General features: G+C 40.5%; 1 protein-coding gene across 1 annotated transcript in view; it reads left to right on the top strand.

Annotated features, from left to right (window-relative positions):
• The first annotated feature begins 11,134 nt into the window (after positions 1-11,134).
• The window catches only part of tmem196 (transmembrane protein 196), a 7,298-nt gene continuing 6,793 nt past the window's right edge, over positions 11,135-11,639 (top strand). Inside the window, exon 1 of the mRNA XM_080863170.1 lies at positions 11,135-11,639. This exon is cut by the window's right edge and continues 916 nt beyond it. The gene's annotated coding sequence lies outside the window, so the exon portion shown is untranslated.

The following is an 11,639-nucleotide window of genomic DNA, read 5'->3' as shown; positions in this document are numbered from 1 at the left end:
GTCTGTTGAGACCTGGTATTTCCAGCTTTTGATAAATGAAGAGTTGATTAGATGAAAATCTTCGATTGCAGGCAGAGACCGCAGAGACTGAACGTGTCATTATCCAAGATTTCCATTGGCTGTGCCAAATCATACGCACATACAGCTCACTGACAGCAAACGACCCAAACCCCCTTTGCTCTTAGAGAAACTGTGCTTAGTGTCTTAGTGTGTGGGCATGCTTTATTTAGTCTGTCTGAATTATAATAGTTTGAATGGTCTGACATGGGATGATTCACTCTCATATACTACCCAAAACTACAGCCGGCCAATGACAAGGCTAAGGAATTACACTGTACAAAGCAACAACTTTGTCCTTATAATCAGTGTTGTAACTATAACTAATTTTAATATCTTATTTTGAGGCAACGTCAGCAGCGATTTTAAGTGACATGCAGTTTTTATACTCTGGTGACCACTGAAATCAAACTTAATTCTGTTGCAAGCTTTAAAATTCCTAAATATTTTAATTCCCATAATATCTGAAGAGTGACTTTTTCTATAAGGCTGTGGCTATAGTCATTATTTTCTGGGTCACATATTTTTAAGGCTCAGCATGAACGTTTTTGGCTTCCATCAAGTTGTGTTTTTGGGTCCATAAGTGACAATAATTGGAGAAGAGGTCTGAGTACGTTATCCTAAGTTATCCTAAACACTAGCATGTTGGGTTATCATCATGCATCATCTTGGTTATCAGCTGTATGAATGCATGGCACAGACACAGATACCTGCTAATTAATGCTAATTATAAGCCCAGAATGTCACTCACCATACTGGAGCACAGTCTTCTTGGCTGGGCTGTGCCAAACAGCAGGTCTGGCAGTTCCTATGCTATTAGCTGATCTTCTCATTAATAAAACAAAAAATCCTTTGGACCACATTAAGATAAAATAGAGCACTCCACTTCTGTGACATCAGTTACCTGAGGTAAGCTGCCATGTTAGCACCTGTTAGTCAAAGTGTCCCCCTCACTTTGATCCTCTTTAGAAATCCAACAGCATCTGTACATGCTGTGCATCTGTACAGTTCTTATGATTGGAGAAACAGATCATATCGATAGGAACCTGTTTAGTTTGCACAAGAATATAAAATCATAGCTTTTTAAAAATATTTTTAACCTGGAGGAGTTTGGGTCTGATTCACATTTTGCGTTAACCTCAGGTGGAGGTTATGACACCTCCTGTATTATTTATTTTAGCTAACCTGATGTCGTGCTGGTTGTAGCTTACGTCTGAGAGAAGTAATGTGAAAATGCCTGTTGAATTAGCGAGCTCTAGAAGTGCTTTCATGAATTAGTTTATCTGCTTGACAAAGACCCTAAATGTTTTAATTACTTGTGCTATGTGCTATGCTAGGTGCTGCTCAGACATCAGCCTAATGGGGAAGTTATGGTTCAAAGGTGGCAGCTCTTCAGCAGTCCGCAGGCAACTTAAGACTGCCTGTAGACAGCGTCTGCTGTCAGAGATGGAGCACTCTGCGGGCTACTCTTGCTTGTGTTGTTGTAAGTACATCACCTAGCCATGGAGAAGAGCCCAGTTATAACACAAGAGCAGCCATTGTCTGTGCTTTTCATGCTGTATTTTTCATCCTTATTAAAGTCTTTTCTTTTTTTCCTGGTGAGCTCTGTTGTTGCTTCGTTCCCTTTTTTGCCCACGGAAAATCAGCTTTGACCCAGCTTTGCACAACGTCATTCACGTCAACAGGAAACAAGAAAAGACAAAAACAGAAATCTCATATGTGGTAGGAGTCTCTGTGAGTGGCAATTAGAGGTTTTCTTGCTCTCTTTCTTTTTTTGGGGGGGACACCAAAACAATAGCCAACTCCCGTGTCTCTCTCTGTCTCTCTGTGTGTATGTGTGTGTGAGTGTGTCTGTCCTGTGTTCAAGGGCATACCCCACCAGTCTCCTGGCTCTGACTACAGTAACATGCCCTGAAGTTGGAAGAAATGCACATTTTCACGCTGCATGCCCATCACTCGAAGCCAGCACGCATATGCAGAATGAAAAAGCACTTTGCTTGTGTTATGAAACAGGAAATGGGTACTTCGCTTCATGGTTTTTGACCTGATGTGACAGGTGATTTGAAGCCTACGTCCCCTCAGGATGAAGGAGCAAAATGACTTAGTGACTTCACATGCTTGCTAACAGACACACAGAAGTTACTTTACACTCAGGGTGGTGTCACCTTTTCATGTGAGCAAGCTGACCCTTTTTTATTGACCTTTCCCACTGCAAAGGCATTCATTAAGCAAGCCATCGATGTGACCTTTGATCTCCAGTGGCTGGTGCTATCTCGTTGTCAGGAGCTGATGGAGGCGAGGGTGGATATTTGAGCACTGCTAATGTATATAGATTCAACAGCGTACATTGAAAAAGTCATTAGAAGAGCAAAATCGAGAGGCAGTAAGGGAGAAAGGGAGAGCGTTACCTCTTTGCTATGAGCCTCAGAGAGGGAATTGATTTTAGAATTGGTTGTTCTGGTCAGAGCACACACAGTAAGAATCTATTGATTGATTGCACAATCTCTCTTCATCTCCTCCTCCTCCCTCGGCTTACATCCTCAGTTCCTCTCTCCTTCATTCCCCTGTACCCATGTCCTCACTTATCCATTTATTCATTTACCACAGTTTCTGGATGGCTTTTTTATTCTCCTTTCATTTCTCCTTTTCCTAACAGTCCCACTCCAGACACATTCAGACGCACACACAGAGGCTGACGTTAATCTCTCAGGTAGATTCTTGTATGTAAAACACTGACCTTCTCATATCTTACTCCTTAAGAGAAAGAATGAATGAATTGCAAAGCTCCAGTTTGAATGGAGTTGTGTGTCTGAACGTGTGGGTGGTTGGCAGCAACTGCAGAATAGGATAGTGACAGCTGACCAGCTCTCCATATCTGCTCGAATTAATTAGAGTGGAACAGAATGAGACGTTTCTGCACATTATGGAGCTCACCAGCGGGTCCAATCCGGCCCACAGCATGGTTTTAAAAAGAGTGAAACTTGAAGAAAAGGAATGACGTCAAGCGCAGTGTTGGGTTTAACTTGCTACAAAGTAATGGATTACTGTAACGTAATGCATTGCTGTACTAAACAGGGATCGTATCACAGTTAAAATTATTTCATTACTAGCGTTACAAAGATTCCTCAGTTATCTGTGCGTTAGGTGGATGGAAAGAAGAAGGGAGGAGAATGGTGAAGCAGTACAGCGATGAAGCTTTTAAGGAGCGGAGATGGGCATTACTTTTACTTTTATTGCGCAAAAGGACGAAAGCGCAATGGGGAAGCAGAAAATGCATTACATTGCTAACAGGAATACTGCTCTCTGCAAGCATTTGCACAAACAGCATGCTAACACTAAGCTAGCAAAGAACCTAAGGTGATGTTAAAGCTGAGTGAATGCTGACCCCAGCCCAGCAGCCAGACGCTGAACCTCAACAGGTAACCAAAGCAGTGATGAGCAGTCAGCCTGCAGTTTCTACCTGTTCATGTCTCTAAAGTAGAATCTACGTGCTGCGAAGTCGCTTTTGGCTGGTTTTCATCTTTGCTTCATGTTGTCGGCTTTGTGTTCAAACGTAAAAACTAAAAGAACGACAGTACGTGTGTCCTCATTACACCGTGTGCACAATTATTAGGCAAGTTGTATTTTTGAGGATTAATTTCATTATGGATCAAGGACAGTGCTCTCGGTCAATCCAAAATGTTAATGAGCCTAAACCTAAATGTTTAAGAATGTAAAAGTGAGGTTTTGTCTTTAAGAGAATATATATATTTATGTGCAGAATTACTACGCAACTAATTGAAAAAACAAACATTTTCCCATCTCACTAGTTTATTTGCAAATATTAAACTGGGAATAATAAAACAACTCAAAATGTACATATAAACATTTCTGACATGTCAAAATAAAAAATAAATAAAAATCAGTGACCAGTATAGCCTGGTCACAAGCCTTCCATTCATGGGGTCTGTCAGTTTCTTGATCTGATGACGATCAACTTTTTGTGCAGCAGCAACCACAGCCTCCCACACACTGTTCAGAGAGGTGTACTGTTTCCCTACACTGTAAATCTCCCATTTAAGCAAGGCCCACAGGTTCTCAATAGGGTTTAGGTCAGGGGAGGAAGGGGGCCATGTCATTATCTTTTCATCCTTAAGGCCGTTCCTGGCTAGCCATGCAGTGGAGTACTTCGATGCATGCGAGGGAGCATTGTCCTGCATAAAAATCATGGTCTTCTTAAAAGATGCAGACTTTATCCTGTACCACTGCTTGAAGAAAGTGTCTTCTAAAAACTGGCAGTAGCTTTTGGAGTTGATTTTCAGGCCATCTTCAACCCGAAAAGGTCCAACCAGCTCATCTTTAATAATCCCAGCCCATACCAGTACCCCACCTCCACCTTGCTGCCGTCTGAGTCGAAGTGGGGCTCTGTGTCCATTACTGATCCAGCGACTGGCCCATCCATCTGGTCCATCAAGAGTCACTCTCATCTCATCAGTCCATCAAACCTTTGAAAAATCTGTCTTCAGATATTTCTTGGCCCAGTCTTGTCGTTTCAACTAGTGTGCTTTGCTCAGTGGTGGTCGGGTTTCAGCCTTCCTTACCTTGGCCATGTCTCTAAGCACTGAACACCTTGTACTTCTGGACACTCCGGGTAGGTTGCAGTTCAGGAATATGGCAGCACTGGAGGATAATGGGTTCCTGGTAGCTTCACATTTGATTCTTCTCAAATCTTTGGCAGTTAACTTGCGTCTTTTTTCTCAACACGTTTCTTGCAACCCTGTTGGCTATTTGCAACAAAACGTTTGATGGTTCTGTGGTCAAGCGCCATATCTTCGTAATTTTAAGAGTGCTGCATCTTTGTGAAAGACTTTTTACAATTTTTGACTTTTCAGAGTCCATTAAATCTCTTTTTTTGCCCATTTTGCTTGAGGGAGAGAAGCTGCCTAATTATAATGCACACCTTTATATAGAGTGTTGATCTCCTTAAGCCACACCCTCACTCGTTATTCAAATACAGATCACCTGATATACTTAAATCCAATAAGCACTAAAGTTTATACAGCTTGAAGTTGAAAAATATGCGTAAAAATTATGATATGGCCAAAATACCCACTTGCCTAATAATTGTGCACACAGTGTAGGACAGAAATTTGTATTGTTGTGTGGGACTGTAGCCTCAGGTTTTTGTTGTTAACTCGTAATTATCAGACAATACGTTTCATTTTATAGTGTAACAAGAGAGTAATTTAGTGTCACACATTACTTTCTACAGTGAGTAATTAAGTAACATACTGCATTACCTTTAAGAGAAGTAATGAGTATACGTAATACATTACGCTGATGTCAAGAAGCTGTACTGATGCGTTTCTTTGATTTACAGAGCTAACGTTTCTTTGTAATGACAGCAGGTTGAGTGTAGCACATCTTTTTTTATTGTTTTTATGGAGTCGGTTAACTGGTCCTGCTTGAGATCGAATTACAAATGACTTTGACACCCTTTGTGTGTTTGGAGTGATATAATCGATGCAGTCGGATTACTTGGTAATGCTTGGCAGTGTGTTTTTTTTTTCTTGTACTGCATATATAATACAATGCTCTTTAAAAATATTTATGCCTGAAACTGTGAAGGTGAGTCTTTGTGTATTTGACATTTGAGTTAATGATGCCTGGTCGTCTCATTTCTCTCATATTAACACTTTTTTTCCAAATTGAGAGAAGCGGATGTTTAAGCAGCTTGAATAAACAGCACAGAAAGACGTCCCTGAGGGGAAAGACCTTTAAAACCAGGTTTCTCTGCCAGGTTGAGCACAGCTGCAGACTTTAAGTACAGTTGCTCTTTAATCAGTGTCTCTCAACTGTAGAGCAAACAAATCAGTGTAACCTACTGCCAGATGTGACAGCCCAGTACCAAAAAAAGGTGGTCTTACAGTGATTCATTATTCCTCGTTGCTATCAGTATATCTCAACAGCTCTTGAAATCTGCAGGAGGCAATAAAACAGTAAATTTGCTGTCACAGCTACGGTGAAGCATCTGGGGTACAAAGGCAGTCTCCAAGTGGCCTGTGGTATCTTCGATTTCCTTCACTTATCTCGTATCCTGGGAGCAATGACAGATAGACATTTGCCCACTGCTACACTAATTATGTGCCGGCAGCCATATATCTCCTAGTGATTCTTAGTCACCCAGAGAAGCAGTATAATGGGCCTCTGGGGACGCCGTACTTCCAGGCTCTTCAGGAGATCTCGCATCTTTATCCACTTAGCTGGATAGGAGTACATATGTCTTCTATATCTGCACTCTGCTGCTGCATTGGTTCACTAAAATGGAAGAGTTTGCGGAAAAGCAGGATTTTATGATTGTTTTACTGGAGTTTCAGCTTCGTTCAGTGTAGCAATTCAGTACTACGAGGCTAAATGTTTTTTCAGAACTGAAAAGAACACCTTAAACATCTTCAAACTCGTAGAAGGCAGTTATTGTATTTGTTGTTTGTAACGAGTTGTTATTTGACTTGCTGTTGCTTTCCTACTGGCTTGAAGCACTCTGGCTATTTTCCCTGTTTAAGATTATTCTGTGTGAACCTTGTTGGAAAATCACAGCAGATCAACAGTTTCTGAAATATTCAGACCGGCCTGTGTGGCTCACAACCATGCCACGTTTAAAGTTACATAAATCACCTTTCTTCATATTAACTCAACCTTGCTTTTCTCCATGTTTCTTCCCCTGCAGTGGCTCCCGCCCCACAGTTTGAGAACCACTGCTGTAGATCACCACACAGAAATTTACATGCACTCTTAAAATGCACACGGGAACACAAATAAATCCACAAGTGTTTTGACTTTTGGCTGAGAACACGGGAAAAGAACAAAGAAAGGGAAAGAAAGAAAGGACGATACAATGAGATATTAAATTCTGCTGAGATGGTGGAGACAAAATAATTAATTGGGTGGTGTCTGTTGGTTTGAAAACCAAAGCAATAAGAGAGAAATCTAGAGTGTCATCAAGTCTGCCATTGATCAGAAGTTTATTGGTTCACAGGCAGCAGGCCAAAAGCAGCATCTTATCCCAAACTAATAGCAGCCTGCTGGACCAAGACAACAGCAATTCACTACTGTGAAACATTCTTACATAACCAAAGGTTTCACAAACATGGCAGAAAGTATTCCACTAATGTTTATTTAATCGTTTTTATTTTATTCTGAAAAAGTGAAAGTTTGTGGTTTAGCATGTCTACATTATGAGACTCACTCAGACAGACAGCTAACAGAGGGAGAGACAAGACTATACTCACACTGAGCTGAATGGACACAGGCGGAAGTAAAGAGGGAAATGCAAAGACAGCAAAGACCCAAACACAGAAAGTTATCATCACAATAAAACAGGAAGTGAATATTTCTGAGAAGCACGTAGGCAACACCAGGGAAGAGAAATTCACAGAAACAAAGATGTGAGAAAGGGAAACAAAAACAAAACAGGAACCAAAAATCCATTTGTAAAAATTCATTATTAACGATGGACAAAAAAAAACAGAACAATCTCACGTGAGGGACTTTATGAGCTATATATAGTGTGTGGCCAGGGTTTTAAACATAAGGCACGTGGACCAGAATTAGCCCAGCAAAAACTCCAATCTGGCCCACTAGATTTCTTTGGAAAATGTGAAGGAAGCCATACATTTGTGGACTTTTAAATGTATTTTAGTAAGTTTTGGATCTTTTCCTTCTGATAAAGACTCTCCCCATCGCTAGTCATACTACAGTAATAGATTACATTAAATAACAGAAAATTTCCCTTTTTTCACTACAGACTTTTTTCTTCTGTTTTTTCTACAGTGGGCCACCAAAAAGCACATTTGCTATTCGGCTTTGTAATTACAGCACCATCTGTGTGAGTGCAATGAGGTATCGGGATGATTTTTTCTGTAATTTTACACATTTATTTCTTACAATTTAAACCCAAAGATTAATTCTGAAAGATGTTTTTCCATTTATTACAGCAGCATTTCTGTGCTGCTGATATTGCACTTATTTTCTAATATTAATATATCTATATGTTATGTGTCTTTATGTGGCCCACGATGTAAAATTTGTTTCACATCCCTGGTGTATCGTCTCCTATAGCCTTTCATAACACAGTAACATAGTTACAAAAAATAATTTCCAATAATTCAAGCAATCATAGCATATATGGATTTCCAGCTTTATAGCTGGCTGTCCAACACATTTCAGCTGGTCTCCCCCCTGGTTCAGTACATCTACAACTTCTGCATCTATCAACTCAGCTTCATCAAGAATTCAATCAACAGCTTGACAAATTTGTAAGGAACACTCAGTGCTTAGTCCATATCTGTCTCTGTGACCTTTTCAAAACAAAGCACCTCACTGAAAGATTCTGCTAAATTAGTCCTTTTGATAATCTGTCTTAACCCAGCTGTCACTAGAGTCTTAGTCTAACATGTTGTCATCAACAAAGTACATTTCTGCCTGTCCCATGTCAGAGCACCTAACATTTACACATGGCTCTTCATCTGCAACAAAAGCATCTACACACACAAACCAAGACAAAAAACCTTTGTCAACACATGACACATGACATGTTAGTACTCAACAAATACTAAACCAAAAAGCAGAAGCAGTGTGTGAAACGCTAAGTACATGCTAGCTGCCTCTATAGGAATCAACAGGGTGGGTATCAGTGAGCTGCTACTAATCGAATGCACTTAATTAACTGGTCATCAGCAAGTGTGAGCAACTCTGTAAAAGTAGAAGGTTTGGCATTCAGGTGTGTGTTCACACAATGCCAAGGAGGAAAAACACCAGCAATGATCTCAGTATATATTTTGCTCTGTATCTCTAGTAATACAGAGCAAAGGCTCTTCTATAGAATCTCTATTTAAATATTTCCCAGACTTACTTCACTTGTTCTTTGTTTTCTGTGTCTGCTCGAAGCATTCACTTTGAACTCACTCACCTGTCCCTAGAGTCCCCTCTGGCTTGTGAGGACACTCACCTCACTTATGCTGCTCTGTGAATAAAGTCTGCAAAGCTAGTGTCACACTGTCACGGTGTCTGTGTTCAGGTCCACAGTTCTTGTGAAGCCATGACAGTGTTGTTGAGAAAACAGTTCCCCAACAAAGTCTACTGAGAGCCGAATAATCGTGATAAGCAGGCACATTATGATATATTAGCAAACCAAATGTCCAATTTTCTTCTCAAGCAGAAAATAATCATCGAAGACAAAAGCTGAGTTTTGGCCCCTGTTTCCTCGGATCTGTGGTATTCTAAAATAAGAAGATAAAAAATTGGCCAAACTGGATGTGCAGCAACGGGGAAGAAAGGCAGCAAAAAAAACTTTTTAGCCTTGTAATAATCAGAACTTGATTACATGCACACTACAGGCTAAAGTAAACTCAAGGACTGTGTGTGTTCACCATGTAGTTCATCTGCAGCAGCTGATACTGAAAGTGAACTCATGTTGAGCTCCGAGTAAACACTCCCCTGAAACAGCACAGCGTACAGTAACACAGCTCGATGATGCTGTATCCCACAGCAGCTGCTTAGCCTCTGTCAATCCATCATCGATCAGTTAGTAACCTTTACGTGCAGAAAACACATTTAAAAAGCCAGAATCAGTTAATTATCTTCATGCTTCTTGGCTAGCTCTACCATCTCCTGGAGGTGAGTTCAAATGTTTTGATTTTATGTAGTGGGAAAGGCGGTATGTGGGATTACTGAATATTTAGGCAATGTTGAAAAGGCTGGGAGCAGATCAATAACCAACAAGTCCAAAGGTGTTTTTCTGTTTTCTGCCTGTGTCTGGCACTTTTAAATCGCAGATCACTGATGTTCTGAATGCATCCACCCTGAATATTAACCCTTTATCTCAGAATTTTATCTCTGATAAAGCATTAGCGTGACTAATGAGTAGGCGGGGCATTGGCCAAATGTAAAAGAAAAACCCCAAAACATGGTGTCTTGAAACCTCTACTTTGATTTTCACTCAAATCTGTGCAGTTCTATGGTGGCTCACAAAGAAAGTACCGGTATCAGGTTGTCTCTGTAAGTTTTATTTACCTTTGCAAAGGCGTCAAACAACAATAAACAGAACGACAGCAGTATCTTTGATTGTAAACCTACAATATTTATACACACAAGTCATCAATCTGCCACGGTCACAGGATGCTGTTAGAACACCGTGTGATAAACATTAACTCGTACATCAGCATGTGGTGTAGCTGAAATATGACATGTAGACACAATAAGGCAATGCGGAGCTTGTTGTTCAGTTAGGACAGTTTGACACAGAGAAGTAGTTTAGTTATAAAATCTTCCACAGCACTTTGAAATCGTCACCAGTTGTCTTTCACCGAAAGGTATTATGAGAATTTTCCCCAGCGTTGCCCCTGAGTCCCTCCTCGGTTTGAATAAGGTAAATGAGGCTTATATGAGTTATTTTAATTGGTGTGGATTCTGCACTGAATGACTGATGGAGTTCACATCTGTAACCCTTGTTTCATAACTGTCATGGTCCTGGGTCGTTGACCCAGCGTTTTGTGTTTTGTGACTATTTCCCTCTGTTCTAGTTATTCTGTGTCCTCCCCCCTTGTGTCCGGTTCGGGTTCTAGATTTCCTGTTTTACTTTGTAGGTCTGTGTCTCGTTATGCCCATTAAGTTCCAGCTGTGTCCCCTCCTGTGTGCCATTTCCTCATTACCTGGTGTGTGTATTTATAGTTGGTGTCTGCCTGTGCTCCTCGTCGGGTCGTCTGCACTCATCCGTGTATTTCTGCGTATCTCTGCATTCATCTGCGTTCCATGGTGTCCTGTCTCTGCGTCCCTCTGCCCCGCACCCCCTTTGTACGGTCTCAGGTTTGCTATTTAGTTTCTCCCAGTTTAGGTTTCCGTTTGTAAAGTACTCATACCTCGTTGCCTGTTTTTGTCACCACCACCTTTGTAAATAAAACATCACTCGTATCATCAGTTTGCTGCATCTTGGGTCCTCCTTTTCCTCCACACCACACGGCTCCCTCCGCCAGCCGTGACAATAACAGTGTGAACTGTGCTTAAAATAAATCAATAAATTACAGTGGTTAAGTTTTTATTTAGAGAACAGCTCTGACATGAATTTCTACCCAACGTCCATTATTAGCATCATGATTGCAAAGCTTTGCTGTCCTTCAGCTTAAACAATCTATTTAATTCAATATAGCACACACGAAACAACTAATACACCACTGGATTGGTTCTTTCTTGACCCAGAAGCTGTAATTTTTAGTTTGCAGAACTAACACATGCTCAATTTCATGATAAGTACATATTATTTAAAAAAAAATTTGTCACATTTTCACAAATAACAGCGAGTCACCTGCCTCTAGAGTCTTGTTTTCCACATCAGCTTCAGATTACGTCACTCAAAATGTCCCATGTTGCTTAAATATTTATGAGTTGATAGAGAGCAGAGATCACAGCAGATGCTCACGATCTAAACTAACATTCACTGTTATTGAGTTAACTATATTAAATGCAACTTCCTTCAGGTGAAACTCTCAGAAAAGCGAATTAAATCCAGGAATAGAAGAGCGCAGAAGTGTGAAAACATGGTTAATCAT

This window comes from Rhamphochromis sp. 'chilingali', assembly GCF_963969265.1.
Source record: "Rhamphochromis sp. 'chilingali' genome assembly, chromosome: 17".
Classification (NCBI taxonomy): domain Eukaryota; kingdom Metazoa; phylum Chordata; class Actinopteri; order Cichliformes; family Cichlidae; genus Rhamphochromis; species Rhamphochromis sp. 'chilingali'.
This window is presented reverse-complemented; position numbering and strand designations above follow the sequence as displayed.